Source organism: Dasypus novemcinctus (assembly GCF_030445035.2).
Source record: "Dasypus novemcinctus isolate mDasNov1 chromosome 11 unlocalized genomic scaffold, mDasNov1.1.hap2 SUPER_11_unloc_1, whole genome shotgun sequence".
Lineage (NCBI taxonomy): Eukaryota > Metazoa > Chordata > Mammalia > Cingulata > Dasypodidae > Dasypus > Dasypus novemcinctus.
The window spans coordinates 2,251,852-2,269,292 of NW_026688125.1; the positions used below are offsets into that span (position 1 = coordinate 2,251,852).

Sequence of the window (17,441 nt, forward strand, 5' to 3'; positions counted from 1 at the left end):
CTATCCTCTTTTTTTTTTTCCCCCCCCCTAATTATTCAGCATTTCTTCACAGGAGTCTTAGACCACAGCAATGCATATATATAATATACAGCACTCCCATACATCCACCACAAAACCTTTTTCCTTCCACAGCGATACTCTTACACCCTTTTCACATCATATTTACTTAAGGTGATGTACAGAGTCTGAGATATTAGCTTTCTAACAAGGTAATATCTGTGCTTACATTATGGTGCATACTTTAGGATACATAGTTCTTTACATTTTTAGTTATCCTATGTTTTACATTATGGTTTACATTATCAGTCTGTCATCTCCTATATGTTATGGTGTAATATTACATGTTTTATATCCATCCTTGTGTACTCTCAAAAAACTCCTCTCTTGCCCCCCTTTTACTTTGGTTCCACACATTTAACGTCCATTTTCCCTTCCACCTTGGTGCCCACAGTGACAGCCAACCTTCTTCTCCTGAGGAGCCACTTCCAGAAATAGATGGAATAGTGTTCAGGGCCTAACTTGCTCAACTGCCCCAATGCCCTGGGAGCCACCCTTTCTCTCGAGGGATACAGTTCCCTCTATTTGGTGGCATCAGTCCTCCCCAGGATGTGGGTCCACCCCCACTCTCACTACTTGGGATTCTACCCCATGGTGTCACCCACTCTGGCAGAATGAGCATTTAGGCACTCCCCAGGAGCCCGTCCTGCATCAGACCCTCCCCTCCGAGCATTCTAAAAGGTAACCCTCTTTATTATATTTTGATATGATTTTCTCGGCATTTTACTCTCCACCACCTCCTGACCCTCTCCTGTGTTTGTATGCTCCCCCTCCCTCCCCCCACTTTTGGGCAACGTTACCCAACCATCCCTCCCCAGCCACCCTCAAACCCGTAAAGCCCCAACCAAAGGCAACCCCTTGCCCCCATTTTATCTCTTCTTTGTGTTCATACTTACCACCATCTCATCTTAAATTCCCCCCCTGCAGACTTTGGCTCATATCCTTCCTCCACCCTCCGATTTCCTGTAAGCCTATCGTTCAGTCTCTTGCTATCTCGGGCAGCTTGTTTATTTCATATCATTGAGGTCATGTAGTATTTGTCCTTCAATGTCTGGGTTGCTTCACTCAACATAAGGTTCTCAAGATTCATCCATGTTATCACATGTGTTTGTAGTTTGTTTGTTCTTACAGCCGAGTAGTATTCCATTGTGTGTATATACCACATTTTATTGATCCACTCATCTGTTGATGGGCATTTGGGTTGATTCCAACTTTTGGCAATAGTGAACAATGCTGCTATGAACATTGGTGTAGATATATCGGTTTGTGTCCTTGTTTTCAGTTCTGCTGGGTATATACCCAGCAGTGGTATTGCTGGGTCATATGGCAAATCTATGGCTAGTTTTTTGAGAAACCACCATACTGTCCTCCAGAATGGTTGGATCCTTCCGCATTCCCACCAGCAGTGGATGAGTGTTCCCCTTCCTTCACATCCTCTCCAGCACTTGTATTCTTCTGTTTTTTTCATAGCTGCCAATCTTATGGGTGTAAGATGGTATCTCATTGTAGTTTTGATTTGCATTTCCCTGATAGCTAGAGATTTGGAACATTTTTTCATGTGCTTTCTTGCCATTTGTATTTCTTCTTCGGAGAAGTGTCTGTTTAAGTCTTTTTCCCATTTTTTAAATGGGTTGTTTATCTTTTTATTTTCAAGATATAGGAGTTCTTTATATATGCAAGTTATAAGTTTCTTATCAGATATATGATTGCCAAATATTTTCTCCCACTGTGTGGGCTCCCTTTTTACTTTCTTGACAAACTCCTTTGAGGTGCAGAAGGCTTTAATTTTGAGGAAGTCCCATTTATCTATTAGTTCTTTTGCTGCTCGTGCTTTTGGTGAGATATTCATAAATCCATTTCCTATTACAAGGTCCTGTAGATGTTTCCCTACACTGCTTTCTAAGGTTTTTATGGTCTTGGCTCTTATATTTAGGTCTTTGATCCATCTTGAGTTGATCTTTGTATAAGGTGTGAGATGGTAATCTTCTTTCATTCTTCTACATATGGCTATCCAGTTCTCCAGACACCATTTGTTGAATAGGCCACTCTCTCCCAATTGAGAGGGTTTGGTGGCTTTATCGAATATTATGTGGCTGTATATGTGAGGTTCTATATCAGAGCCTTCAATTCAATTCCATTGGTCTATGTGTCTCTCCTTATGCCAATACCATGCTGTTTTCACTACCGTAGCTTTATAGTATGTTTTGAAGTCAGGTAGTGTGATTCCTCCAATTTCGTTTTTCTTTTTCAGTATGTCTTTGGCTATTCAGGGTCTCTTTCCTTTCCAAATAAATTTCATAGTTAGTTTTTCTAGTTCCTTAAAGAAGGCTGCATTGATTTTTATTGGGATTGCATTGAATGTGTAGATCAGTTTTGGTAGGATAGACATCTTAATAATGTTCAGTCTTCCTATCCATGAACAGGGAATATTCTTCCATTTATTTAGGTCTTCTTTGATTTCCTTGAACAATCTTGTATAATTCTCGTTGTATAAGTTCTTTACCTCTTTAGTTAAATTTATTCCTAAGTATTTGATTTTTTTATTTACTATTGTGAATGGTATTTGTTTCTTGATTTCCTCCTGATCTTGCTCATTATTGGTGTACAGAAATGCTACTGATTTTTGCGCATTGATCTTATAACCTGCGACTTTACTAAACTCATTTATGAGTTCTAGAATCTTCCTTGTAGATCTCTCAGGGTTTTCTATGTATAGGATCATGTCATCTGCAAATAATGAAATTTTGACTTCTTCCTTTCCAATTTGAATGCCTTTTATTTCTGGTTCTTGCCTCAGTGCTCGTGCAAGTACTTCTAAGACAATGTTAAATAGGAGCGGAGACAGTGGGCATCCTTGTCTTGTTCCTGAGTTTAGAGGGAAGGAGTCTAGGATTTCTCCATTGTAAACAATATTGGCTTTAGGTTTTTCATATATACTCTTTATCATGTTCAAAAAATTCCCTTGTATTCCAATCTTTTGGAGTGTTTTTATCAAGAAAGGGTGCTGTATTTTGTCAAATGCTTTTTCTGCATCAATAGATATAATCATGTGATTTTTTTCCTTCAATCTGTTTATATGGTGTATTACGTTGATTGATTTTCTTATGTTGAACCATCCTTGCATACCTGGGATGAATCCCACTTGGTCGTGGTGTATAATACATTTAATGTGTTGTTGAATACGATTAGCAAGTATTTTGTTAAGTATTTTTGCATCTAGGTTCATTAGAGAAATTGGTCTGTAATTTTCCTTTCTTGTGATGTCTTTGTTTGGCTTTGGTACTAAGGTAATGTTGGCATCATAGAAGGAGTTGGGTAATGTTCTTTCCGTTTCAATGTTTTGGAATAGTTTCAGCAGGATTGGTGTCAGTTCCTTCCGGAATGTTTTGTAGAATTCACCTGTGAAGCCATCTGGCCCTGGGCTCTTCTTAGTTGGGAGATTTTTGATAACCAATTCTATCTCTCTGCTTGTGATTGGTTTGTTAAGATCATCAATTTCTTCTTTTGTCAATATGGGCTGCTTATGTGTTTCTAGGAATTTGTCCATTTCCTCTAGATTGTCATTTTTGTTGGAATATAGTTTTTCAAAATATCCTCTTATGATAGTCTTTATTTCTGTGGGGTCAGTGGTGATATCGCCTTTCTCATTTCTTATTTTGTGTATTTGCATCTTCTCTCTTTTTTTCTTTGTTAGTGTTGCTAAAGGTTTGTCAATTTTGTTAATCTTCTCAAAAAACCAGCTCTTGGTCTTGTTTATCTGTTCAAGTGCTTTCTTATTTTCTATTTCATTTAGTTCTGCTCTTATCTTTGTTATTTCCTTCCTTCTTCTTCCTGTTGGGCTACTTTGTTGTTGTTTTTCTAATTCCTTCAAATGTGCAGTTAGTTCTTCAATTTTTGCTCTTTCTTCTTTTTTGATATATGAATTTATGGCTATAAACTTCCCTCTCAGTACTGCTTTTGCTGCATCCCATAAATTTTGGTATGTTGTGTTATCATTATCATTTGTTTCAAGGTAGTCATTGATTTCTTTTGAGATTTCCTCTTTGACCCACTGTTTTTCTAAGAGTGTGCTGTTTAATTTCCAAATCGTGGTGTGAAATCTGGGCTTCTGTCCCTTGCAAATCTCCAGCTTGACTCCACTGTGGTCAGAGATAATGTTTTGTATGATTTCAATCTTTCTGAATTCGTTCAGCCTTTCTTTGTGGCCTAGCATATAATCTATCTTGGAGAATGATCCATGTGCGCTTGAGAAAAATGTATATCCTGCTGTGTTTGGGTGTAGCGATCTATATATGTCTATTAGATCGAGCTCCTCTAATATACTATTCAGATGTTTTGTTTCTTTGGTGATTCTCTTTTGAGATGTTCTGTCCAGAGTTGATAGTGGTGTATTAAAATCCCCCACTATAAGTGTAGATGTATCTATTCTTTCACTTAGTTTTTCCAGCATTTGCCTGACGTATTTAGAGGCACCCTTGTTAGGAGCATAGATATTTATGATTGTTCGATCTTCTTGACAGATTTTCCCTTTCACTAAAATGTAGTAACCTTCTTTGTCTCTCACAATTGTTTCACATTTAAAGTCTATTTTGTCTGATATTAATATAGCTACTCCTGCCTTTTTTTGATTATTGTTAGCTTGTATGATTGTTTTCCAGCCATTCACTTTCAATCTCCATGCGTCTCTGGGTCTAAGATGTGTCTCTTGTAGACAGCATATGGATGGGTCATATTTCCTTATCCAATGTCCCAGTCTGAATCTTTTGATAGGTGAATTTAATCCATTGACATTCAGTGTTATTACTATCAAGGAATTATTTGTGTTAGCCATATTTTGATTGGATTTGTGTTTGTCATATTTTGTTTGTATATATTTTTTTGTCTTTTTTGTTGTTGTTGTTGGTCTTATACTCTCCTCCAACTTTGCCTTTCCTGTTTTTTCCTTTCTTCCTGCAGAACTCCCTTTAGAATTTCTTGAAGGGGAGGTTTCTTGTTGGTATACTCTTTCAGTGTCTGTTTGTCTGTGAATATTTTGAACTCTCCTTCATGTTTGAATGCTAGTTTAGCTGGATAGAGTATTCTTGGTTGGAAGTTTTTTTCCTTTAGTACCTTGACTATATCATACCACTGTCTTCTTGCCTCCATGGTTTCAGAAGAGAAATCAGCACTTAATCTAATTGAGCTTCCCTTGTATGTGATGGTTTTCTTTTCTCTTGCTGCTTTTAGGATTTTCTCTTTGTCTTGAGCTTTGGATAATTTGATAAGTATATGTCTTGGGGTGGGCCTGTTGGGGTTTATGACTTGTGGAGTGCGCTGTGCTTCTTGGATATGTACATCTGTCTCTTTCAGTATATTTGGGAAGTTTTCAGCCATTATTTCCTGCAACACTCCTTCTGACCCCTTTCCCTTCTCTTCACCTTCTGGAATGCCTATAATACGTATGTTTGAGCATTTTGCATTGTCATTCAGGTCCCTAAATCCTAATTGGATTTTTTCTATCTTCTTATTGACCCCTTCTACTATCTGTTTGATTTCTGAGGTACTGTCTTCCACATCACTAATTCTCTGCTCTGTCTCTTCTAGTCTGCTGATATTTGCTGCAAGTGTATTTTTGATTTCTTGAACTGTGGTGTTCATTCCCATCATATCTGTTATGTTTTTGCGTATGTCTGCAATTTCCCCTCCACGTGATGTCTTCATGTTGTTAACCTCTTTCATTACTGCATCAAATTTGTCGGTGATAAATGTTCTGAGTTCTTTCATTGCTTGTGCCAAGTTTTGCTCCCCTTCGTGATTATTGGTTTGTTGATTGGATTCAGTCATGTTTTCCTGATTATTGGTTTGGTTTGTAGATTTTTGTTGCTTTCTGGTCATCTCTTTATTTTGACGAATTTAATCAGTTCCTTAGCTTCTTTGTCTGCTTTTGGAGGTTAATTAGTTGTTATTTTTGCATAGGTGTTATATCTTCTCTTTGTCACTTTTTTCTTCTTATTCAAGTTACTTGTTGTTGGTTAAGTTCACTTTAGAAGAAAGTATTAGTGTTGGGGAAAGGCAATTGTGTCAGCAAGGGAAAAGTGTAAAGTAGTATTAGTAATGTATGTTAACAAAGCAAGAATATGAGATCTGGGAGGATGGAGGTTAGATTCATGTAGATTGTACAGAGTTATAGCTGTAGGTAGAGTACCTTTTATGAAGTAGATGACTGAATATGGGAGGAATATGGTATGAACTACAAAGCTATTGTTTTCATGAGAGAGGGAAAAAGAAAAGAAAGGTAATAGTTTCAAGAGTGGATAACAGACAGAAAACAGAACAAAGGTATTAGAAATTAAGAGTTAGACACTTTGTGGATCAAAGAATGGGAGGTGGGGGGTGGAATATAGTAGAGACAGTAGATGATAGTGGATATCAAGATGCAGGGGAAGGGGGATAGTGTAGGTAACCTAAATCAGTTCACACAGAAATGAGGCAGTGGAGGATGGGAAAACCCAGCAAATGTGAGGTGTTCCCTGTAGCACCTATTGTGTACTTGAATTAAAATAAAATAAGTGGAAAATGAGGGACAAGAAGGAAAGAGAAAACCGAAAAAAAAAACTAATTATAATAAAGAAAAAAAGAAAGACAAGAAGAAAGGAAGAAAGAAAAAGAGGATAAGCAAACGGTGGGGAACAGATAGGGGGAAGAGTGATACAGGTATACACGTGTCACAATTGCAACACTATCTAAAACAACAACCAAAAAAACCCCTAAATAACTGTATATAAAAAAAAAAGGACTTTGGGGGACACACTAGGAGAAAAGACTAGGGGATAATGCAATATTAGCAATCAGGGCGTCAAAAAGAGTAAAAAATAAGATAAAGTGAAAATAAAAACAAAACAATATGAACCAATATAGATAAAACACAAACTTTAAGGTCCAAAGCACTCAAGGATCCCAGGTAGACCCCAGAGTGTGATGGATTCAGGGGTGGAAAGTCTGAGACACTGAAGACTCAAGAGGTGTGAGTCTGGGGTGTGGCCCGCCAGAGTCCAGGGGACCCAGACCTGGGAACCTCAAATCTGGTCCACGGAAAGCTTAGGAGCCCCGCAGTGCAACACAGCCCTCAGGGATCCCCGTAGCTAGGTGCCAGCCCCGTGGGGGAAGCCAGATCCGCGAATTCTATATTGAATCCCTGAAATTCACCTACTCCTCAGGGTATCAGCCTTTGGACAGCTCGCTCCCTGTGCTCCCACGCAACGGCCACTTGAGGGCACCTCTACACCACGGCCAGTTCAATGACCCAGATCCCAAGCCCCACCGGGTGGGGTGGGCTTCAGCTGGAAACGCGGAAAACAGACTCTAAGATCCAAAATCCCAAACTTCGCAAAATATTCCCCAATCAGCTTCCAGACGTGTCCTCCTCCCTCACTGCACCCTACAACAGTCTCCCAATTGTGTCCCCTTATTGCTCAAAATCCAATTCCGTTGCAGATCGGCAGCCAGACCTGTGGGGATGGGGCTCCAGGCGGAAGAGCTTCCCCCCCTGTCCGGCGACTAAAACGTCCCCCGCTTCACAAGAAAACACCGTCTGTCTCCCCAAATCAATCCGCCAAGGAGTCTTGTCCCAACAATCCCCCACCAGCCAGCCCAGTATCCGCGAATTTCTCAGCACTGCAAAGCCTCCAGAAAAAGGAAAAAAAACCAAAAACCCTGGCCGCCGTGGCTCCGGAGCTGCAAGAGCGCCCGCTACCGCGGCTCCGCCCACCCAAGGAGGGAACTTCCTGCGCCCAGCTGGGACCTCCGTTTATATATTATAGACGTATCCTCTCTGTTACCTTCCCACTGAATTGACGTCCAGACACCTTCCAACCAGCAAAAATCCCCGAAACAGCGCGGTCCTAAAGAGCCTTCAACGCTGTCCAGCCGCCCCCTGCAGAGACACTGCCAGGCAAGCTCACGCAGCCACCATCTTGCCAAGGACCTCTCGGGATGATGATATTGATGGAGACATTGAAACCCTGAATTCTGCTGTGACTTTATCACATAAGCCTGCCATGGCCTGCCCTGTCCAGATCATACCTTGCCAACCTTGTATCATCCAACCTCCAGCCTGCTCCAGGGAGTCTGAAACAACTTCCAGCCCTGAGGTGGGTACCAGCCAAAGTGAAGCCTGCCCTGCCCAGTCTCTGGCCTGCCCCAAGGAGTCTGGACCTCCTCCCAGCACTGAGACATGTACCAGCGAAACTCCAGCATGCACTGCCTAGCCTCCAGTCTGCCCTGAGGAAACTACCTTCCAACCCCTGCCTGAAGAGATTAATCCTGTCTCACCAGAAGAAAATGCAAGAGAATGCCCTGAGGTCAGAAGCTTGCAAGGCATTTCTAATCCTTCTCCTTACCCACCCCCACCACCTCTCTTGTATTTGAGACCTATTACTAGACTAAAATCACAACAAGACCCCAAAGGTGAAATACAAAGTGTGACCCATGAGGAAGTAATGTATACTCAGAAAGAATGGCATGAGTTTTCAACTTATATAGACAGAAATCATGGGAATATGCATGGAAATGGATACTAAGGGTATGGGATAATGGTAGAAGAAATATAAAGTTGGATCAGACTGAATTTATTGATATGAGCCCACTAAGCAGAAATTCGGGATTCCATGCTATAGCTGGATGGGTTAGAAAGGGCTTTAACAGTTTGTTTGGGTGGCTGATTGAAGCATGGGCCAAAAGACGGCCTATCATGTCTGAGGTTGAGATACCCGATTTATGCTTGTACACAGTAGAAGGAATTCAAAGGTTTAGGGAGATTGTAATGCTAGAATGGATTTACCATTTTAGAGCTGCCCACCCACCCCAGAAATGTCCAGAGGACACACCTTTAATCAGGACTGTAAGGAATAATTTTGTAAGACTTATTCCATCTTCCCTGGAGAGCTCTGTGGTTGTTGTTCTCTGTAGTCCAGATATAACTGTGGGGGGGACTCTGATGGAATTAGAATCCTTAAACATTATGGGGATGATTGGATGTCAGTCTGGTAAAAGTCAAATAGCAGATAATCTCAAAGTCAAGGTGGGCATGGCTACCACCATGAAAGGCAGATTCAAAAAAGCACTCAAAATAGTCTGAGTTGCGTAGATTTATGGTATTGGATAATACATAATGGGGGACCTAGCAGTGAAATAAGCAGTCTACTAATTTTCTTCACAATCTTTATAAACAGAAGTGTTCTAGGTTGAGTGAATAAAACCCTAACTCAAATTACAGATGCAGAGTATCACAGCACCTTAATCAATTCCCAGACTTGAGATGGTTTACAGACCCAGAGCCCCTTGAATGAGGAGAAGGCCAAGTCTCCTTGGGGGAAGGATCCCATTAAACTGCCCAAAATTTATACTGTTAATCTTCCTCCCACTTTTCCCCAAGGAGACCTACTTTTGCCAGAGTAACTGCATTGGGGAAAAGGAAATGATCAGACATTTTGGTAATTATTAGATACTGGCTCAGAAGTGACATTAATTCCAGGAAACCCAAAATATCAGTATGGTCCGCCAGTCAGAGTAGGGGCTTATGGAAGTTGGATGATTAATGGAGCTCAGGTCTGTCCCACAGTTGGTCCAGTAGGTCCCTGGACTCATTCTGTGGTTATTTCCCCAGTTGCAGGATGCATAATTGGAATAGACATACTCAGTAAGTGACTAGATAAATCCCCACATTGGATCCCTGACTTGTGGAGTGAGGGCCATTATGGTTGGAAAGGCCAAGTGGAAGCCACTAGAACTGCCCCTACCTAGCAAAATAGTAAATCAAAAGCAATACTGGATTCCCGGATGGATTGCAAAAAGTAGTGCCACCATCAAAGATTTGAAGGGTGCAGGGGTGGTGATTCCCACCACAACCTCATTCAACTGTCCTATTTGGCCTATGCATAAAACAGATGGATCTTGGAGGATGGCAGTAGATTATAGTGAACTTAACCAGATGGTGACCTCAATTGCACCTGCTGTTCCAGATGTGTTACCATTGCTTGTGTAAATCACATTCCCTGGTACCTGGTATGCAGCTGTTGATTTAGCCAATGTGTTTTTACTCAGTTGCTATTGGTAAGAACCACCAGAAACAGTTTGCTTTCAGCTGGCAAGGCCAGCAGTTAACCTTCACTGTCCTGTCTCATGAGTTTATGAACTCTACAGCTCTATGTCATAATATTGTCTGCAGGGATATCGATCATCTCTCCCTCCCTCAGGACATCACACTGGTCCATTATATTGATGATATCATGTCGATAGGACCTAGTAAGCAAGAAGTAGCAAAGACTCTAGACTTATTAGTAAGGCATTTGCATAAGAGAGAATGGGAGATAAATCCAATTAAAATACAAGGTCCTTCCACCTCAGTGAAATTTCTAGGTGTCCATATATGATCCAGCAGATCCAATGGTGCTGGAAGTTTCAGTGGCAAATAAAGATGCTACCTGGAGCCTTTGGCAGGCCCCTACAGGAGGATCACAATGCAGACTCTTAGGATTTTGGAGCAAAGCCCTGCCATCCTCTGCAGATAACTACTCCCCTTTTGAGAAACAGGTTTTGGCCTGCTACTGGGCTATAGTGGAGACTGAATTCTTAACCATGGGACATCAAGTTACCATGAGACTTGAGTTTCTTATCATGAGCTGGCTATTGTCTGACCCACCAAACCATAAAGTTGGGAGTGCACAGTAGCACTGCATAATAAAGTGGAAGTGGTACATGTGAGATAGGACTCGAGCTGGTCCTGAAGTAAGTTACATGAGGAAGTAACCCAAATACCCATGGTCACCACTCCTGCCTTGTTACATTTTCTTTCCCAGCCCACTGTTTTGGCCTCTAGGGGAGTCCTTACAATCAGTTGATTGAGGAAGAGAAAACTTGGGCCTGGTTTATAGATGGTTCTGCACAACATGCTGGTAGCACCCAAAAGTGGGCAGCTACGACACTGCAGCCCCTTTCTGGGACATCCCTGAAGGACAGTGGTGAGGGAAAATCCTCCCAGTGGGAAGAACTTGGAGTAGTGCACCTGGTTGTTCATTTTGCTTGGAAGAAGAAATGGCCAGAGGTGCATTTGTTCACTGATTCATGGGCTGTTGCCAATGGTTTGGCTGGATGGTCAGGTACTTGGAAGGAACATGATTGGAAAATTGCTGACAAAGAGGTCCGGGGAAGAGGTATGTGGATAGGCCTTTTTGAGTGGGCAAAAGACATGAAAATATTTGTGTCCCACATGAATGTTCACCAGGGGGTGACTTCAGCAGAGGAAGATTTTAATCAAGTGAATAAGATGACCTGCTCTGTGACTAATGCTGTCTCTTTCCCCAGCCACTCCTGTCATTGCCCAGTGGGCCCATGAACAAAGTGGCCATGAGGTAGGGATGGAGGTTATGCATGGGCTCAGCAATATAGACTTCCCCTTACCAAGGTTGACTTGGCTATAGCCACTGCTGATTGCGCAACCTGCCAGCAACAGAGACCCACACTCAGCCCCTGAAATGGCACCATTCCTCAAGGTGACCAGCCTTCTACCTGGTTGCAGGATGACCTCATTGGACCACTCCACCATGGAAGGGGCAGTGATTTGTTTTAACTGGAATAAGACACATACTCTAGATATGGGTTTGCATTTCCTGCATGCAATGCTTCTTCTAAAACTACTATCTGTGGACCAACCAAATGCCTTATATACCTCCATGGCATTCTACACAGCATTGTTTCTGATCAGGGAACCTATTTAACAGCAAATGATGTGTGGGAATGGGCACATGCCCATGGAATTCACTGGTCTTACCATGTTCCCCATCACCCTGAAACAGCTAGATTGATAGAATGGTGGAATGGCCTTTTGAAGACTCAAATACAGTGCCAACCAGGTGGCAATACCTTGCAGGGCTGAGGCAGTGTTCTCCAGGAGGCTGTGTATGCTTTAAATCAGTGTCCACTCTATGGCACTGTTTCTCCCATAACCAGGATCCATAGGTCCAGGAATCAAGGGGTGGAAGGGGGAGTGGCACCACTGACTATTACCCCTAGTGACCCACCAGGAAAATTTTTGCTTCCTGTCCCTGCAACCTCAAACTCTGCTGGCCTACAGGTTTTAGTCACAAAAGAAGGAGTGCTGTCACCAGGGAACACAACAATGATTCCATTGAAATGGAAGTTAAAACTGCTACCAGATCTCTTACCTCTGAATCAACAGTCAAATAAGGGAATTACTGTACTGGCTGGGGTGATTGATCCTGACTGTCAAGGGGAAATACTACTGCATCTACATAATAGGAGTACAGAAGAGTTTGCCTGGAATACACGAGATCCTGTAGGGCATCTCCTAGTACTGCCATGTCCTATGATTAATGTCAATGGAAATTTGCAACAACCCAATCCAAGCAGGACTAACAATGGCCCATATTCTTCAGGAATGAAAGTTTCAGTCACCCCACCAGGCAAAGAACCATGGCCAGCTGAGATGCTTTCTGATGGTTTGGAAACATGGAATGGGTAGTGGAAGAAGTGATAAATATGAACTTTGTCATGTGACCAGTTAGAAAAGTGAATGGTCATGAATCTTTCTTCCTTGTTTCATTATTATGATGATTTTATATGTACACAAAACAAATTTCTTTGTCTTCTTCCCCAAACTTTTGCCTTATCATATAACAAGTTTTATCAATTTAATGTCATAATATTTGAGGATATCAAGTTTGAGAGTGAATATTACTCAAGAACTTGCACCCTATTCTATATGGAATTAATATTTTTCCAGTTGTACACAAGAGAGTTGAACATTGTTAGGCAGAAATACAGATATATGCATGTCTGTTACTGTTTTTGCTTAGAGACTAAGTATGGTTTAAGGTAATGTGTATGGTTACCAGGTTGACAAGGGGTGGACTGTGATGGTTAGGCTATTGTGTCAACCAGACCATGTAATTGTGCCCAGTTGTTTGGTCAATCAAGCACTGGACTAACAAGTCTTACAAGGGTATTTATGGACTTCAGTCACCATTAACTTTATTTTAGTGGTAAATCATAGATAGCTGGTTATAATTGCATCAATCAGGGAGATTGCAATCAGCAATGAGTGACACTTAACCCAATCAGTTGAATCCCTTAAAAAAGGGAAGTAATTCCAGCATTGAGAGAGGATTTCCCAGCTCATCTTCAACAGCCATCATCTCCCAGAACTTGTCACGAACCTTCATTGGACTTTCATTGCAGCCCCTGGTTGCAGCCTGTCTGTGGAACCTGGACTTGTGCATCACCATAGTTGTGTGAGAGACTCTTATAGAATCACATACTATTGACAGACGTCTCTTGCTGATTGTTTCCCTAGAGAACCCTGACTAATACAAGATCCAACGATTTATGGTTCACAGAAAAGCAGACACTGTGGATTATTTGTTCTTTCAGAGGCTTCAACAACCTTCTGAGAACCCATCCTGCTTTCAGCCCAATCCCAAAACCCCCAAGGAAAACAACCAGCCCTGTTCTGTGAGATGAGCTACAACCTTCCCTATGTGTCCCAATAAGACATTTGAGAGAATTGCATCCCTTTGTTAAGGAGGGTAATTACACGCCTACATCATCAGAGAGTCCCACAAATTCTTACATATCTAGGTCAACTGAAGCTCAACCAGAGATCACTCCATGTGATATGATTTAGTCTATCACAATCTCACAGGAGAGATATGCTTCACTACATGAGTTTTCACAAGGCTTTGCCCTGTTTTAGCAGAGATGACAGAAGCAGGGAGATAGAGTGAGTGCAAAGCTGAATAGAAGAAACAAATCAATGGCCCAGTGTATAAAGTGTGGGCCAAAGGTGACCAGTTCCATTCATGTATCTCACCACAGCCATGGGATTCTAGTGAAACAAACAATCCTGTGTTGTATCTTATCACATTTGCTTAATGTGCATACAGGAAACAGCTACTTATATGTAAATGCAAGAATCTCAACAGTATCTGTGGATGGAGGTTAAAATGGGTATATTGATGTGAATTCCTGAAGTTGACCATATAAATAAAGACAGGATTAAACAGTAGACAGAAGGAAGGAACTGAAAGGCTTGGTGGCACTGCAGTCAGTATGGACTCAGTCTTCTTTCACCCCTCCCCCCCCCCACCCAGTGCATTGATGCTCAGGAATGTGCTTCCATATTCAAGTCTAGAGCCACATAAGTGGTCTATTTAGCTAGCTGGGCATGGCAGCCACCTCCGAGCCTCCCCTTGCCTGTGTGGCAGTCAAATGTCTGCACTCTGTCTATAACTATCAGATTTGGGTGAGCAATTCCTTGACTTCCTTTTATTCCTGTGGACAAATCTAAACCATCTTCTCTTAGAACCTTCCTCTGGCCACCTGTGAGGCTGGGTTGATGGTCTTCTGGCCATCCAGCTCATGTTCTCTGAGGACCTTTGGTGCAGCAGGGAGGGGTGTGGATCTGGACTCCTGCCCTCCAGGGAAACCTCCAGTATTGCTGTATGGGCTCATGAAAATGGCATTTTGTTTGGCACATGAAGTCATGGGAGAGGTCTGTGAGTTCTGGATGGAGCTGCTTTCTGAGCAGTTGGAACAGAGGTTTCTCTTTAGAGGTCAAGGTCTTCCAGGAAGGAGGAGAGGCCCTCACTGACACCTGGAGCATAAATGTGAACTTTGTGCTGCAGAGCCGAAGAGGCGCATCTAAGACTGTGCAGAGCTGGTGGCAGGGGCAAAGCTTGCCCAGGCAAGTGCCCATAAAGAGCAGATACATAGGGTGGGTCTCTGAATATCTTACCATGGTCCAGAAAAACTCTATTAAAGGCAGAGTCCACCCTGATTGACTTGTGCCTGGGGTGCAATGGAGGAAAGAACATGCACAAACACAGGCAGGATGTTGGTGTGTCAAAGCCTGTGGTCCAGCCCCCAGGACACTCCTGCATTACTGGACTCTGTTGTTTGAAAATCATGTTTGGTATGATTGAGAAAGGACTTAATGGTAGATATACCCAACCTTCTGCTCCAGCACCAGCACTGCCATCATCCATGTAAGGCAGGAGTCCCCTGAACTTGCAGGGCAGAGTCAGGTGGGTCATTGGTCTTAGACTCTTGGAAGCCTACTATAGGAGGAGCTGTGGGGTCAGCACCAGGAAATCTTGCATTTTCTCCAGGGTGACTGACAACCCATGCACAGCTGAAAAGTAGTGGCCACCCAGATCCTGCTGTAGTATGGTCAACCTTGGTAGGGAGGATGGCTGGAAAAGACCGACTTCCCCTCTGACCCAGCAATCCTACTCCTAGGTTTTCAGCCAAGAGAAATGAATACTGTTGCTCACTCCACAAGTTGTATGCCAATGTTTTAGGTGCTTTATATGTGTCTCTTAGATAAAGGACTATTTAGGTCACACAATTTTTCTAGAGTTTTTTGCAATTGTTTTTTTCTCTCTATTTTTTAAAATTTACATTAAAAAATATAAGCAGTCCACAAATATCCCCCACCCCCCTCACCCACTCCTTCCACATGAACAACCTTTTTCAGCATCATGGGACATTCATTGCATTTGATGAATACATTTTGGAGCACTGCTGCACCACATGGATAATGGTTTACATTGTAGTTTACACTCTCCCCTAGTCCACCCAGTGGGCCATGGCAGGACATACAATGTCAAGCATCTGTCCCTGCAGTACCACCCAGGACAACTCCAAGTCCTGAAAATGCCCCCACATATCTCCTCTTCTATCTCCCTACCCTCAGCAGCTACCATGGCCACTTTCTCCACCTCAATGCTACAATTTCTTCCATTACTAATCACAATAGTTTCATAGTACATTATCAGCAAGTCTACTCTTGTCCATACTCTATTCCTCCATTCTGTAGACCCTGGGATGGTTGTGTCCACTCCACTTCTATATTGAGAGGTGGCTTAGATTCCACATAGATGATGGATGCAATTCTCCTGCTTGCAGTTGTAGGCACTCTTGGTTCCCTGGTGTGGTGGTTAACCTTCTTCACCTCCCTGTTAGGTGGCTGGGTTAAGTCCAATAAACCAGAGGGTAGGAGTTGCGAGTCTGCTGAGGCTCAGGACCTGGCTGTCACATGGACAGTCCAGAAATTCAGGTCTCCTGAGTACACACCAACACTAGCGCCAACCACAGATCTGGTGAAAGTAACAGAAGAGGCATGTGTAGAAAGGTCACATCTGAGTCCAACTCCATCACACTCAGGAACACAAACTCCAAAGTTGGGTCAACTGACATGGCACTGAACTGATTGCTCTGAGAATAACATATGTATACCAATCTAGTCAAATGTATTAGAGTTAACATAGCAATTCAACTGACAGCCTTTGAAGCACTTGGATCATTTCAACCCCACTTCTTATAGTGGTCACCTACATTCCCTCTACATGGAGGGTGTCCTCCCACCCAGAGTAGAGTCTAACTTTTACAAAAATGTTGTACCTTTTAAAATATATGAAACAATTTTAAAGTTTAAAAATAGGTTATTTCCTTTACCCATTTCTGGACTATATCTTTTATTCCTGAAGCTTCCTTCTTGTATCATTTCTATTCAGCCTGAAGCAGTTCCTTTCACATCCTTATAGAGGAAGGACTCTAGTGAAGAAGTCTGTTTTTCAGTCTGTCCTTTCTTAATTTTCCCTTCAAAGTGTAAGCAACATTTGCAGCCTAAACTCTTTTTGGTAAATAACAATTCCTTTCTTTCAGCACTTTAAAGTTAAACTCCCTTATGGCATGTATGTTTTCTGATGGGAAATACAGTCCTTCAAAATAATATTTTCCTACATGTAATAATGTTCATTTCTCTATGCCTCTTTTCAAGATGTTTCATTTCCTGTGCCTCTTTTCAAGATTTTTCAAGATTGACTTCATTTCTTCAATTGTTTGACTGGATTTTCTCCAGGTGACATTTTCTGAGATCTTTGGGATCTGTATTTGCAAGTTGGGTGGTGTTCAGTCACTTTTAACATATTTATTTCACATCAAATTCCTTCTCTCTCCTTCCATCTTTGGAATGAATATTAAAACTTTAAGTGTCCTACAGTTCTTTTAGACTGTTAATTTTGTATCCTCTTTCTGTGTATATACTGAGCTTAAATGATTTCTACTCATCTAGCTTCCAGCATGACAGTATTTTCCTCTGATGCCTGCATTTTATTAAGTCCACCAGTAATTTTTTTGTATTTGATAATTTAGTCTGAGCTCTGAAATATTCATTTACATCTTTTAATTCCTTCTGTTTATCTACTGAGAACTCTTTTCTTTCTGTTCATTCTAAGGATTTGGTTTCTCATTGAGCAACATATAGTAGGTATTTTGATTACCCTTTCTGTGGTTACTTAAGGACTGTTTCTGTTTATAAGTATTTACCC

At 41.7% G+C, this 17,441-nt stretch overlaps 1 long non-coding RNA gene across 2 annotated transcripts in view; it reads left to right on the forward strand.

Annotated features, from left to right (window-relative positions):
• The first annotated feature begins 7,800 nt into the window (after positions 1–7,800).
• LOC131277360 (uncharacterized) overlaps positions 7,801–17,441 on the forward strand; it is a 59,813-nt gene continuing 50,172 nt past the window's right edge. The window contains exon 1 of one of the 2 annotated variants that reach the window (XR_009184549.2): positions 7,801–8,396. This is a non-coding gene — a long non-coding RNA (uncharacterized lncRNA). The remainder of the gene's footprint in view (positions 8,397–17,441) is intronic. The other variant, XR_009184547.2, reaches the window with a different exon arrangement.